Raw genomic sequence first — 13,014 nt, 5'->3', positions numbered from 1 at the left:
AAAAAAGTAAGCAAATTTTCAAAACTAAAAATAATAGCAAGAACCTTGTAAGACTTTCATTTTAATATATATAATAATAATAATAATAAATTATAGTGTGTATTATGTATTATTTGTAATTATATATTGTTATATAAAATTTACTTTCATTGATGAATAGAGAACTAGAAAGGAATTGAAAATAATTTTTATCTTGTTTTTTTTTTGTTAAATAGCCTAATTATTAAGACTTTTATTTCAATATATATAATAATTATTATTATGTTGTATTATGTGTTATTTGTAATTATGTATTGTTATATAAAATTTATTTTTAGAATTACATAGGAATTAAAAATAGTTTTTACCTTCCTTTTTTTAAATAGTCTAATGGCTCGAATGCATGTTCAAACCCGCACATATGTATCTAATGTCTCTGCAGAGCTATTAACTGAACTTGCTTAATGTAATGATCTAAATATAGTAATTAATAGGTTCAAGTTGTATGCAGCCCACGATAAGCACAAATGATGGTGAATTGTTGCTCTTTAGAAGGATTTAAATAGTGAGTAATTGGTTTATGCCAATGTTATAAATAGTGAATTGATGCTCTTTAAAAGGATTTAAATAGTGAGTAATTGGTTTATGCCAATGTTATAAATAGGTGATTGGTGAATGTAATTATAATGGAGAAATGAATGAAAAAGTTAGTTTAGAATAGTTTATCAATTTTAGTGTAATTTCTCTTTGCTCCTCTCAACATCAAAAGAATTTATCATAACAATTGGTGCTCTCATTGCCATTAATTATCTTCCCTACCATTACTACCATTTGTTAGAACAAGATTTGATTTTATATTTATATATTTGAGTTTTAATGATAACAATATAGTATTTGTGTAAAAACAATCTTGGTACTCTAATGGTTTGTTATTGTGTAGCTTTAACAACCAGTTCTGATTCTGAATTTATGAGGTGCAGCGTTATCAGTTTCTGAACATTTGTTTTGAATTCCGCTTCTGCGTTGAATCACTCTTAAGAAGTCCTGAAATACATTATATGGCTGCTGCAATGTTCTTTCTGTTTTTGCGTTGATTCACTCATGAGAAGTTCTGAAAGACATTATGTTGTTGTTGCAATGTTCTTTCTGCTTCTGTGCTGATTCACTCATGAGAAGTTCTAAAAAGACGTTATGTTGTTGCTGCAATGTTCCTTCTGCTTCTGCATTGATTTACTCCCGAGAAGTTCTAGAAAGACACTATGTTGTTGCTCCAATGATCTCTCCGCTTCTGCTTATGGATGAGACTCTGATTATCAAGCTTCTGAAGAATGGCAAGTTTCTGAAGTTTTGTTACTTAGCTAAAGACTTTGAAGATCTCAAGTTAGACGTTGACATTGTCAAGGTTCTAACTGAAGATTCTAAAGATTCTGAATTTTTGTTACTTAGCTGAAGACTCTGAAGATCTCAAGTCAGACGCTGATGTGGTTAAGGCTCTGACTGAAGATTCTGAAGATTCTGATTTCAGTTGTGTGTTTCTTCTATGCTTCATCAACTTTTTATCAGAAGCCAATAAATTTGAAGATAAGATCAAGTGGATACGTGATCAAATAATACATGGTACAAATAAAAAATATTCCTTCCACTACCTAAAAACATGGGCGAAGGACGGTACTATTCATCACATTTGTCACTAATCCGTTAGTGGACAACTGCTCTTTTGGTATCCTGGATTTGCCCTCCAAACAGTCCCTTTCTTATGTTATATAAGTAGGACTTGGAGACTTGAAGAAAAATGGAACAATTTACAAGACTGCTTCTATGTGAAAAGCTCTCAACTTTGTGCATATTTTTCTTTAAGTGATTGTATTTCATTTGTGTAAAATCTGCTTGTGTAGAAGCAACTTGTAACACAAAAAGTTGTATTCAAACTTGTTTCTTTGTATTTCTTTAAGGAGACTAAGTTATAGTCGGATCCTTGAAAAGACAAAGAAAGTTGTTCTTTGTGATTTCCTTAAGGATACTAAGTTGTAGTCGGATCCTTGAGAAGACAAAGAAAATTGTTCTTTGTGATTTCCTTAAGGAGACTAAGTTGTAGTCAGATCCTTGAGAAGGCAAAGAAAGTTGTTCTTTGTGATTTATGTAATCTATTAAGTTATAGTGGATGCAGTCCTTGTGTATAAAGCGAAATCACCTTGGCAGATGGACTGTAGTAACTTTGATTTCAAGCGAACCAGGATAAAAATCCTTGTGTCTTTGCTTATTTGTTCATTTGATTGTGTGGAGTTTTTGGGTTGGTAAAAAGCTTTTGTTTTTTAAAACCCATTTCAAATCCCCCTCTTTCTTGTGTTTTTCACACATTCAATTGGCATAAGAGCTCCGATTCTGATTGTGATAAAGTTTTATCAACACTTTACTGTGTTCAGTATCAATCCACTTTGTGTGAGAAACAATGGTCGCTGCTAACAACAACGAGAAAGATCACTACAACGCTCAACCACCAGTCTTTGATGGTGAAAATTTTGATTATTGGAAAGAAATAATCAAAAGTTTCTTTCTGAGATATGATGTTGGTCTCTGGGATCTTGTAGTCGATGGCTATGTTCACCCAGTAAACGTTGAAGGAAACGATATAGAAAGAAGTGTTATGACAGATCAACAAAAGAAGGATTTCAAGAATCATCATAAGGCTAGAACGATATTGCTTAATGTTATCTTTTATACTGAGTATGAGAAGATAACAAACAAATATTATGCTAAGTCTATTTTGATTCTTTGAGAATGACTCATGAAGGGAATCTCAAGTTAAGGAGACAAAGGCTTTGGCCTTAATCTAGAAATATGAGGCATTCAGAATAAAAGACCATGAAACCGTTGAGACTATGTTCTCAAGATTTCAGATGTTTTTCGCAGGACTCAAGGTTCTGGACAAATGGTATTCTACGGCTGACCATGTCAAGAAAATCATAAGAAGTCTCGCCAAAAAATAGAGACCTACGGTAACTACCTTGAAGTTGGAAAATAACTTAGTCTTGAAGAACTTGTTAGTTCTTTGAGAAGCTATGAGATAGAACTCGAGGAAGATATACCTCATAAGTGAGGTAAATCTGTTTCCGTAAAGTCCAAGCCTGAGAAAACAAGGGCTTATCAAGATGAGGAAGAATTAGAATATTATGATGAAGACTTGGAAGATGATGATGAGTTGTCTTTGATTTCCAAGAGGGTCAACAAACTCTAGAGGCATATGCATAATGTACAAGGAAAGTTTAGAGGAGCTAGAAGAACTGCTAATCGTTCTGATTCTTCTTCTGGACCAAAGAAGCAAGGTTCTGGTAAAGAGGTTGTTTGCTATGAGTGCAAGGAGCTAGACCACTATAAGAATGAGTGTCTTAAGTTGAATAAAGACAAAAGACCTAAGAAAAAGTTTTCTAAAGGCAAGAAAGGGCTTATGGCTACATGGGACAACTCAGAATCAGAAGAATCTGAAGATTCTGATGAGGATCAGGCCAATGTTGCATTGGTGGCAACTACAGCTGATCCTGGAGGTTCTGAAGAACCAAAAGACAAAGTGTTGTCAGAGTCAAAATCAGACTTCGATTCTGAAGAGGTATTTTTTAAACTATGTATTTCTAAAATACTGGAAAAGTACCAAAGTCTTTAGAGTAGGTATAAGGACCTTAAACAAGTCCAAGTAGTTGCTTATGAAACTCGTAGTAAGCTTAAGAAAGATATTTCTTCCCTAAACAAAAAAATCTTTCCTTTATAAAGTAACAACTCTGCTTCGAAAAGCAAAATTTTAAAACTAGAGAAAGAAATAATCTTAGAAGCTTCTGATACTGATTGCATCATTAGATATGACAAATCATTCCAGTACTTTATGGCTAAAAGCATAGATAGAAGCAAAATGGCTTCCATGACCTATGGAGTTAGCAGAAATGATAAGAAAGGTCTAAGTTGTACAAAAACTGGAAAACTTGACAAAAGTCAGAAGGTATAACTGAAACCTCTCTATGAGCATTTTGTGTTTGTTGGCACTGAGCTTGATTGTTCTGCACAGACACAGAAACTTGCACAGACACGAAAGAAGAACTTAGTTCTGCAACCTAAGTATCATGCACAAATTCCCCTTGATTACTGAAGCGGTAAATTCATGATCATCAATATATGGATAAGCTAGAGATCAAATAACAAGAGTCGCCACCGCGCTTTTATTGTTTCCAAGGGAAAAGGGAAAAAGTACGAACAAAACCCAAAAGTAAGAAGTTTTCAAATCAAAACTAATAAAATGTCAGAGATTATAGGTAAGGGGGTTGGTTATACAGAGGGAAGGTGTTAGCACCCAAAGTGTCTTAGGTACTCTTAGGGAGCCCTTTTTGTGTGCATATGTATTTGGTACAAAATGATGTTTTCAAACAAAATAGAATGGGGGATGAGAAAAGAATTCATTAATTATATTTTTGTGTTTGGCAAGACCTTCGGTCTTGTGCCTACGTACCAACATAAAAATGAGGGATCAAAACCTCGTAGTTCGTGATACAAATTTCAAAGTGGATGCATTGCTTTTAACAAAAAATTAAGTTTGAAAGGCACAAAGGCCTAAAAATGGTTTGAATGAGTTAGTTATTTTTGGCTTTTTCGAAAGTTTAAGTCAAGTATAGTTAAGTTTATTTACAAGTTTGATTTAAGAAAAGAAGTTTGAAAATACAATGGCATAAGACCAAAGTTTCTATCTTTTTACAAAATGGTCAAAGTTTAGAACCAAATAAGTTCAATCAAAGAAGATTTTGAAAAAGGGAGGGAGAGATTTTGAAATTAAAGAAATGGGGAGAAGATGAAGAGACTAATCCTATGCACAAAATTAAAAGTTAAGAGTTGAAAAGATCTGACCAAATGGATAGTAATCCAATAGACAAGAGTGTCAATAGAAACCCAAAATTCCCTTGGATCTTTAGAATCAAGCAACACCCAAATGCACAATTATATTATCTTGAAGAGAAAAGGCATCAAATAAAGATAGCCACATCCAAGCATATCCATTCCATGATCTTCTTCAAAATAGCCCATGTAACAGATGAATTCCACAAGTCACAGGTTCAAAATAACAGATTCACAATGATCATGTTGCAGATGAACTCAGAGGGATCTTGAATGATGTATCAGATGAAGTTTCAAATTACAAGCACTTGGTCTCTCAATAAGTTGGCATTGGCCAAGTCCTTTAGCATAGGAATGTTGCCTAAGTTCTAAGTCCATTTGTCCAAGATCAAGCCAACAGTCCACACAAAAAGTTTTTTAGGGTTTTTGTTGTTATTATGTACATTAATGGTCAAATACCACACAAACAAGCAAAGTATACACAAATAAGGGATATCACACAATATGGTCCAAGTGGACAAAGTGAAAATTGCATTAACATAAACAATTAGAATGATATGAACAATGACAAATGAATAAAGGCTAGAATTAAATGACATTAAAGTAAATGGCTTGAAATTAAAAGTTAGTAGTTAATAGGTCAGAAGTTAGTATTGTTTTGCTTTTGCTTTTCATTTTTAGACATTCTTTGGAGAACACTCAACCCACTTATCACAAGCATGGATCCTTGAACCAAGATATCTTCCAAAGGAAGGAAAAAAGGCCAAGTTTCCACACAATACCATGAAAGAGGGGAGACTTACAATCTCATTAACTATAATGTTATGCCTTTTATGTCACAAATTTAGCGTTATGTTAAGCAATCGTAATTGGATTTATGTAGAAGTCAAAACTATTTGAGGTCGGGCAATAGAATTTTGGTGTTAATGCATGTTAGATACATAGTATTATGGGCTATGCTCATGAAACATACCACACGCAAAAAGAATATGCAAAATGTGTGGCCTAATCTCATCCATACTCATGTTAATTTTTCAATCAACTAGCTTTAGGACTTTGAGATATCATAGGCCAAATGAGATGAATGCATAAAGAATGAGAGTGAGATGAAGAGGGAGGGGAATAGATGAAAACTCAAATTGATCAAAGGAGGACCTTTACCAAATTAATATCATCCATTCATTTTGGGAGATGGAATGTATATTCCATCAATCCCCTAAATCCAATGATATTAACTTGACAAAGTCAAATCAACCTTGACCAAGGCCCAACAACAAGAGTCAAACACAACCAAGTCATCACAATTGGTCAACAAAATTATTTGGCATTTATTCAAATTAAAAATACTAAAATAATACATTTAAATTAAATATGGTTTGTCAAATTCCTAAAACCTCATCAAAACACCAAATAAATGGCCATGAGATTTATCATAGGTCAAACAAGGTCAAAGGACCTTGGAGAAAAAATTTCAGAATTTTTAAGGACTTAAAAGTATTTTTAAACAATTAAAAACAAATTAAAAATCAATTAAATCATGAAAAATATTAATAATGATCCAAAAAATAATTTTAATTCATAATATGAAAGAGGAAATTATTTAAATTTTTTTGGTGAAACTCTCATATTTTTTGGATCAATATTAAAATTAATATGAATTAATGAAAATCAAAGGAATAAAAATTAAAATAAAAAAAAATCAAAAGAACGTGGACCACTTGATCTGCCTCATTAATTGAGGTGGCATATCAAGTGGTTGAGCGCGCGCGTTCCATGATGCGCCTGAGTCAAACATCCACACGCTTGATAATCAATATGTACGCTCATGATTAAAACATTTTGAATCCATCTAATGGCTCTGGACCGTGCCACATCATTGTCGGAGCAAAGCGTCGGTCGTCTTCTCAGGCGACCTTGGCCGGACTGGTCCATTCATCACCACATCATAAATGAAAAAGGAGGACATGATCTAAAAGAAAAAATGGCGTAGAGCACGAATCTGACCTCAATTTTAACTAACTCCTCACATATAGAAAGATATGAGGAGTTGAATTTTGAGGTATGTCAACTGAGTTGCTTCGATTTGACCTCTAAGCAACTCAATCTTCTTGCCTACATTGGTAGGACTTCAGACAACCAAAGAATCAAGAGAATTGAGCAAGATTGAGAGAGAATCGAAGAGATGAAATTTTCTGGAAAAATACCTTCAATGCAGGTCTGGATTCAACTGTTCTTGCCTTGGCTCGTGCTTGATCTCACTCAGAATGCTTGCAGAAGTAGAATGAAATGCACAAAAGGTCTTGGATCCCTGGAGTTTTGAATCTCAAAACAGTGAGATTCAAACTCAATTTCAAGATGGAATTCTCAGGATTATCCTCTCAAATGGAAGGGTTAGGGGTCTAGGATCAAAGCTGGCGCAAATGTGTCTTGAATTCTGAGCATATGGAGCTTTATTTATAGCTAGATCAAGTGATAATTGCACCTTCCAAATCACTTTCCAAAATTGGCAATGGATGATGCATGGGCATGTACAGGCCCATGAGATCATTACTTTAGGTCCACAAATGAGTGTGAGAGAGTCTGAAATCAACTTGGATTGCAAGGCAAGTGTACATGGAAACTTGAAGTTTGATCTTTGCCAAATGATGATGCAATGTTCAAGCCATGTGCAGCCTACTCAATTCTTGTCCAAAATGGATGAACTTGGACTTTTTGGAAAGGTTAGATCAAGAGGAACAACTTTCATGTTCAACATTTTTCCATTTGAAGCTTGTATAGTGATATATTTTGAGGTGGAAGTTTGGAAATTTCAACATGTTGAAATTTTTTCTAAGTGTCAAGCCATATATCTCAATATTCCACCTTGCTTAACTTTTTATGTGAGCTTCAAATGAGAAACGTGTCTTCATCAAAGTTGTAGCTATTTAAAAGACCTTCAAAATGGTCATAAATTTCATGTCATTTGGATTTGAAATGATATATTTATGCATTTTTGAAGTTTGGAAAAATCACTTGTTCAATTGTATAGGTCAAAAGTGACCTATAATGTAGCCTCATATCACATGCTCATAAAAGTTGAATTAGATCTAACTCCAAACATAAAAGTTGAAGTATACATCTTGAATTTGATTTTGCAACTTGGAAATATTTCATATCATAAAAAATGAACAAGTTATGGCCTTGGGAAGTTGACTTTCAAATTAGGGTTTAGACAAAATGACCTATAATGTTTCAACATAGAAAATGATTTTCCAAGAAAAACTAGATCTAGGTATCAACATGAAAGTTGTTTGGACTGTCATTTAGAGTAACCTTTGTTTTGTAATAATTTTCATATGGTGAAAATTGTAGGATATAGGGTCTAGGGAGACCCAGTTTTGATCAGATGAATTCATCTGGCCAACCACCATCAACCAACTTACTAATCTTCAATTCTCTTGACTTTATAGGCTCATGGTAGATCATATACGCATAAGATGATGAATTTTTAAGTGTCCCTTGAGAAATTTGATCAATTGGTGAGATAGCTTGTTGGAGAAGTTACTCAAGATACCCAGTCAAACTAGGGTTTCCAAGACAAATCACCCTCAAACTCTTGAAGAAAACTTGATCAATATAACATGTAGAGATCAATGGAACTGATATATGATGCTCATAACCATTCTTGGATAAATCCATGGTTGTGCTCTTTGTCATGAGGGCCTCAAACCCTAGATATAAACTTGATAGATCAATGGAGATCATGCCTTACCTACAAAAGAGTTAGGCAAATACAAAGACACATTTTTGGTATTTTGGTTAGTGAAAATGATAAAATACAAGTATGATACAATCATAAAGTGCTTGGTGATCTCTCCTAAAACAAACCCAATGAAAAAGGGGTAAAGAGAATGTCAAGGTATGATCCCAATGCTTAATGCATATGATGAAATTACATGAGGGATCTTAGGGTCAAAATTGGGGTCTTACAATTACCCTATTGCACAAAAACCTAAGGTTGTAAAAAAATCTAGGAAAACTAACAAAAGAGGACCCATAAAGTGGGTACCTAAGGATAAGATCATTTATGTTGCAGACATCTTTAGCAGCTCAATTGAGACACCAATCATGGTATCTGAATAGTGGATGCTTGCGACACATGACGGGTAAAAGGCATATGTTCCAATATTTGGAACTTAAGCCTGGAGGCTTTGTTGGTTTCGGGGGAAACCATAAAGGTGAGATCATTGGCTCTGGAACTATTGGTAATGGTAAACTCTATTCTATTACTCAGTCTTTTTGGTCGATGTTTGATGCATAACTTATTGTCTATCAGTCAACTTAGTGACAATGGTTATGATATCATTTTTAATCAAAAGTCATGTATGGATGTTAGTCAGAAAGATGGCACAAACCTTTTTAACAGAAAAAGGAAGAACACCATTTATAAAATCAGACTTTATGATCTTGAGGATCAAAATGTAAAATGCTTAATGTATGTTATTGATGAGCAATGGGTATCACATAGACGTTTGGGCAACGTTAGCATGAGAAGGATTTCTCAGCTAAATAAGCTTGGATCAATCAGAGGCTTACCCAACCTGAAGTTTGCTTCAGATGCTCTTTGTGAAGCATGTCAGAAAGGCAAGTTTTCTAAAACTTCTTTCAAAGCAAAAAATGTTGTTTCTACCTCTAGACCGTTAGAGCTTATACACATTGATTTGTTTGGGCCAGTGAAAAATGCCTCTATCAATGGTAAGAAGAATGTGTGAGTACAACTTTCGTTAGATATGTTTTGTATGATGTAAAAACTATGATACTTTAGTGTAAACGTATATTGGACGGTATCCTCTGAATCTCTATGTGCATCTTAGCATTAGGAAGCATAACATTATTTAGAAACAATGTGGGAAAGGTCTCATGCATTAAACATGCATGAAAAATCATTTTTTTTAATGAAAAATAGCAGTACAGGTCGACACATAGAACTATAGGTCGACCTATGGAAAACTTTTCTGGCTATAGGTTGACACATAGAATTGCAGGTCAACCTGTGGAAAAACTTTCTTGGCTATAGGTCGACACATGGAGTCTATAGGACGACACACAAGATGTTGTATTAAAGCTCGTGGCCTCTGTTTCATGTGCCGAGTCTTCAGGTCGACACATAGGGAGCACATAACTGTCATAGGTCAACACATGACCTTGGATAGGTCGACCTATGCATCGAACATGTTGACGCATAACCTGTATAAGTCGACCTATTTGATATTTTTCTTCAAAAATTCATATTTTTCTATCCTCTTTTGCATTTCTTTCTGCCCTAAATCTCCCATGCATATAAATACTCCATACATGCATCATTCTCTAGTAAGGTTTCTAGAGTGAGTAAAACCTATATGAATCCAGGATTTCAAAGCATCTCATCATCTTCAACCCAATATATGCATACACATAATTAAACAACATATAATAATTTTTTATTGGGTGTCATCTAGATTAGATTGACAACGCCCAATTAGGTTTGTTGTATCGAGAATACTGGGTTGCAATCTTTAAGGGATTCAAATAAGAAAATCGAGGTGGGTTTTTCCTTCAAGATCTTGAGGGTTTGAAGGTTCTGGATAAGATTGTTCAATTCTAATCCAATCGAGTGAAAGCCTTGAGACTAGGTGTGTCAGCAAGGGAGTAGCGTGAAATGGTGGATCGTGTTGACAAAATCTTGGGTTCAACAAGTATGCGCTTGGGATTAATTTAGTCGGGTGAAATCCTTGAGACAAGGAGGCCGTGTAAGGAAGTAGAAACAACAAGTGAATTGAAGTGGCATTGTTGGTGACTTGATCAATCTTTGATCAAGGTTTTTGGAGGTGCTAGAGTCAAGAAAAAACTTAGGGTTTATGGGATTTGATTACTCATCTCTTGTATTGATACATTTGCAAAGTAAGATTTATTATATTAATATCTCAATTCGAATTAGAATTGAGGATAGACGTACCCATAGCGAGGTAGATTGGGGAACTGCCTAAACAAATCCTTGCATACTCTCTCTCTCTCTCTCTCTCTCTCTCTCTCTCTTTTATTTTTCGACTCGCAAATTGTCGATTGCTTTGATTACCGGATCAACATAGTTTGGATCATAATTTTGATTACATTTTGAATCTTGTGTTTGTTATATTGATCATTAACCATTTGGTTATGATTGGATTTCTTATAACAACAAACACCATATAAAATTCCAAACTTTGTTTTTCGTACACCAAGTGTTCGACAGATTGCTTGACTTTGTTTTTTGTGTGTGAATATCGTTTGAGATAGACATTTACTATTATATAGTATTCAATTAGTTATGCTTAATAGTTGTTGATCGACTTGTGGATTATTATCATTCTATTGGTACTATTACGCATATACGGGCTTTTCAATAGAAGGTTCGATTAGATAATTTTGAATTCGGGAAATATTTGAAACTTGCTTCCGTGCTAAAAAAATTCTAAATCAAAGTTTCAAATATTTTTCTTTTAACTTGGGATCTATTCACCCCCTTCTAGATTCATGTTTATCGTCTAACAAGTGGTATCACGAGCTCCGGTTGTTTTCGGTCTTAAGATTTGCTTATTAGATAATGGCTACCGAACCTAAAGAGGCGTATAATAGAGCACGTATTTTCACCGGAAAAAATAATGGATATTGGAAATCTTGTATGTGTATCCATATCAACTCTGTTTATAAGGGTGTATGGGACGTCATTGCCAATGGTCCTAATCAAATTACTATGACCAATGGTGAAGGCGTCATCGTACCAAAACCATAAAATCAATGGAATGATAATGATAAGAAGTTGTAGTCTCATGATTGGGAAGCATAAAATATTCTCATATCCGCATTAGGTGTTGGCGAGTATTATTGTGTCTCTCATTGTGAAACCGACAAGGCTATGCGGGACGCATTAGAAGTTGCCCATGAGGGAAATAATGAAGTCAAACAAGCTAGGATCAATACTTTGAACCAAGAGTTTGAACTATTTTGTATGAAGCATGGTGAAACCATTACCGACATATAGAAGAGATTCACATATCTTATTAATAGATTTAATGCTCTAGATAATCCTATCTTCAGTGTTATTGTTACTAACAAGGTTTTAAGATGTCTTAACAGGGAGTGGCAACCCAAGGTCACCGCTATCAAAGAAGCGAATGATCTTAAAGAACTTGATCTTACTACTTTGTTTGGTAAATTAGAAGAACATGAGCAAGAACTTACTTGTTTAGAAAAACATGAAAAAGAATATGAAAAGATGATGAAGAAAGAGAAAGGTAAAGACAAGGTGGAAGAGAAGAAGTCCATTTCTCTAAAGACTTCTAGTTTCAAGTCCTCAAAGAATGAGCCTAGTGAGTATGAAGAAAGAGACGACAAGATCTCATATGATGATGATGTTGGGTTATTTGTCAAGAGATACCAAAGGTATATTAGGAACAACAAGGCCAAGAACTCTGAAGGTAACTTAGAAAATTAAGAAGGGAGTCCAAGTCTTCAAAAGATGGTGAGAATAACAAAGGTAAATTTAGAAGCTCTTGTTATAATTATGGTGAAATTGGTCACTATAGACTGAAATGTCCCACGATTAAGAAAGACAAAGAAAGAGGCCATCACAAGAAACCTAGTAAACATAGAAGAGCTTATGTAGCTTGTGAGAGTGCAAGTGACTCCTCAAATCATGAAAGCTCCATTTCAAGTGTAGAATCGACCCAACTTTGTCTTATGGATAATGGAAGGAAGAACAAATGAGTAAGTCCTTCTAAACTTGAGCTTAGTAGTGATTTATCTTATTCTCAATTATAAGACACTTTTGATAATCTCCATAGAGAAACATTAAATGCTTTTAAGAAATTAGCTTCACACGAAAATATCTTTTTACAATTAGAAGCTAAAGTATTAGAATTTGAAAGGAAGTTGGAAGCTATTAAGAGATCTATGATATATATTCAAAGTGACAAGAATATGTGTGAAGAACCTTCTAGGTTTGGTGGTGAATTTTGTCATAATTGGCAAAAAAAGATAAATGCTCTTCAATTAAAATTAGACACAACTTTACAACCTAAAAGTTAAGTTGCTATTGATCCTTATAAGTATGAAAGATATTTAAATCATTCATACAAAAATCATAAAAAATTTAAAAAAGGATTT

This window comes from Lathyrus oleraceus, chromosome 7 (genome assembly GCF_024323335.1).
Source record: "Lathyrus oleraceus cultivar Zhongwan6 chromosome 7, CAAS_Psat_ZW6_1.0, whole genome shotgun sequence".
Taxonomy (NCBI): domain Eukaryota; kingdom Viridiplantae; phylum Streptophyta; class Magnoliopsida; order Fabales; family Fabaceae; genus Lathyrus; species Lathyrus oleraceus.
This window is presented reverse-complemented; position numbering follows the sequence as displayed.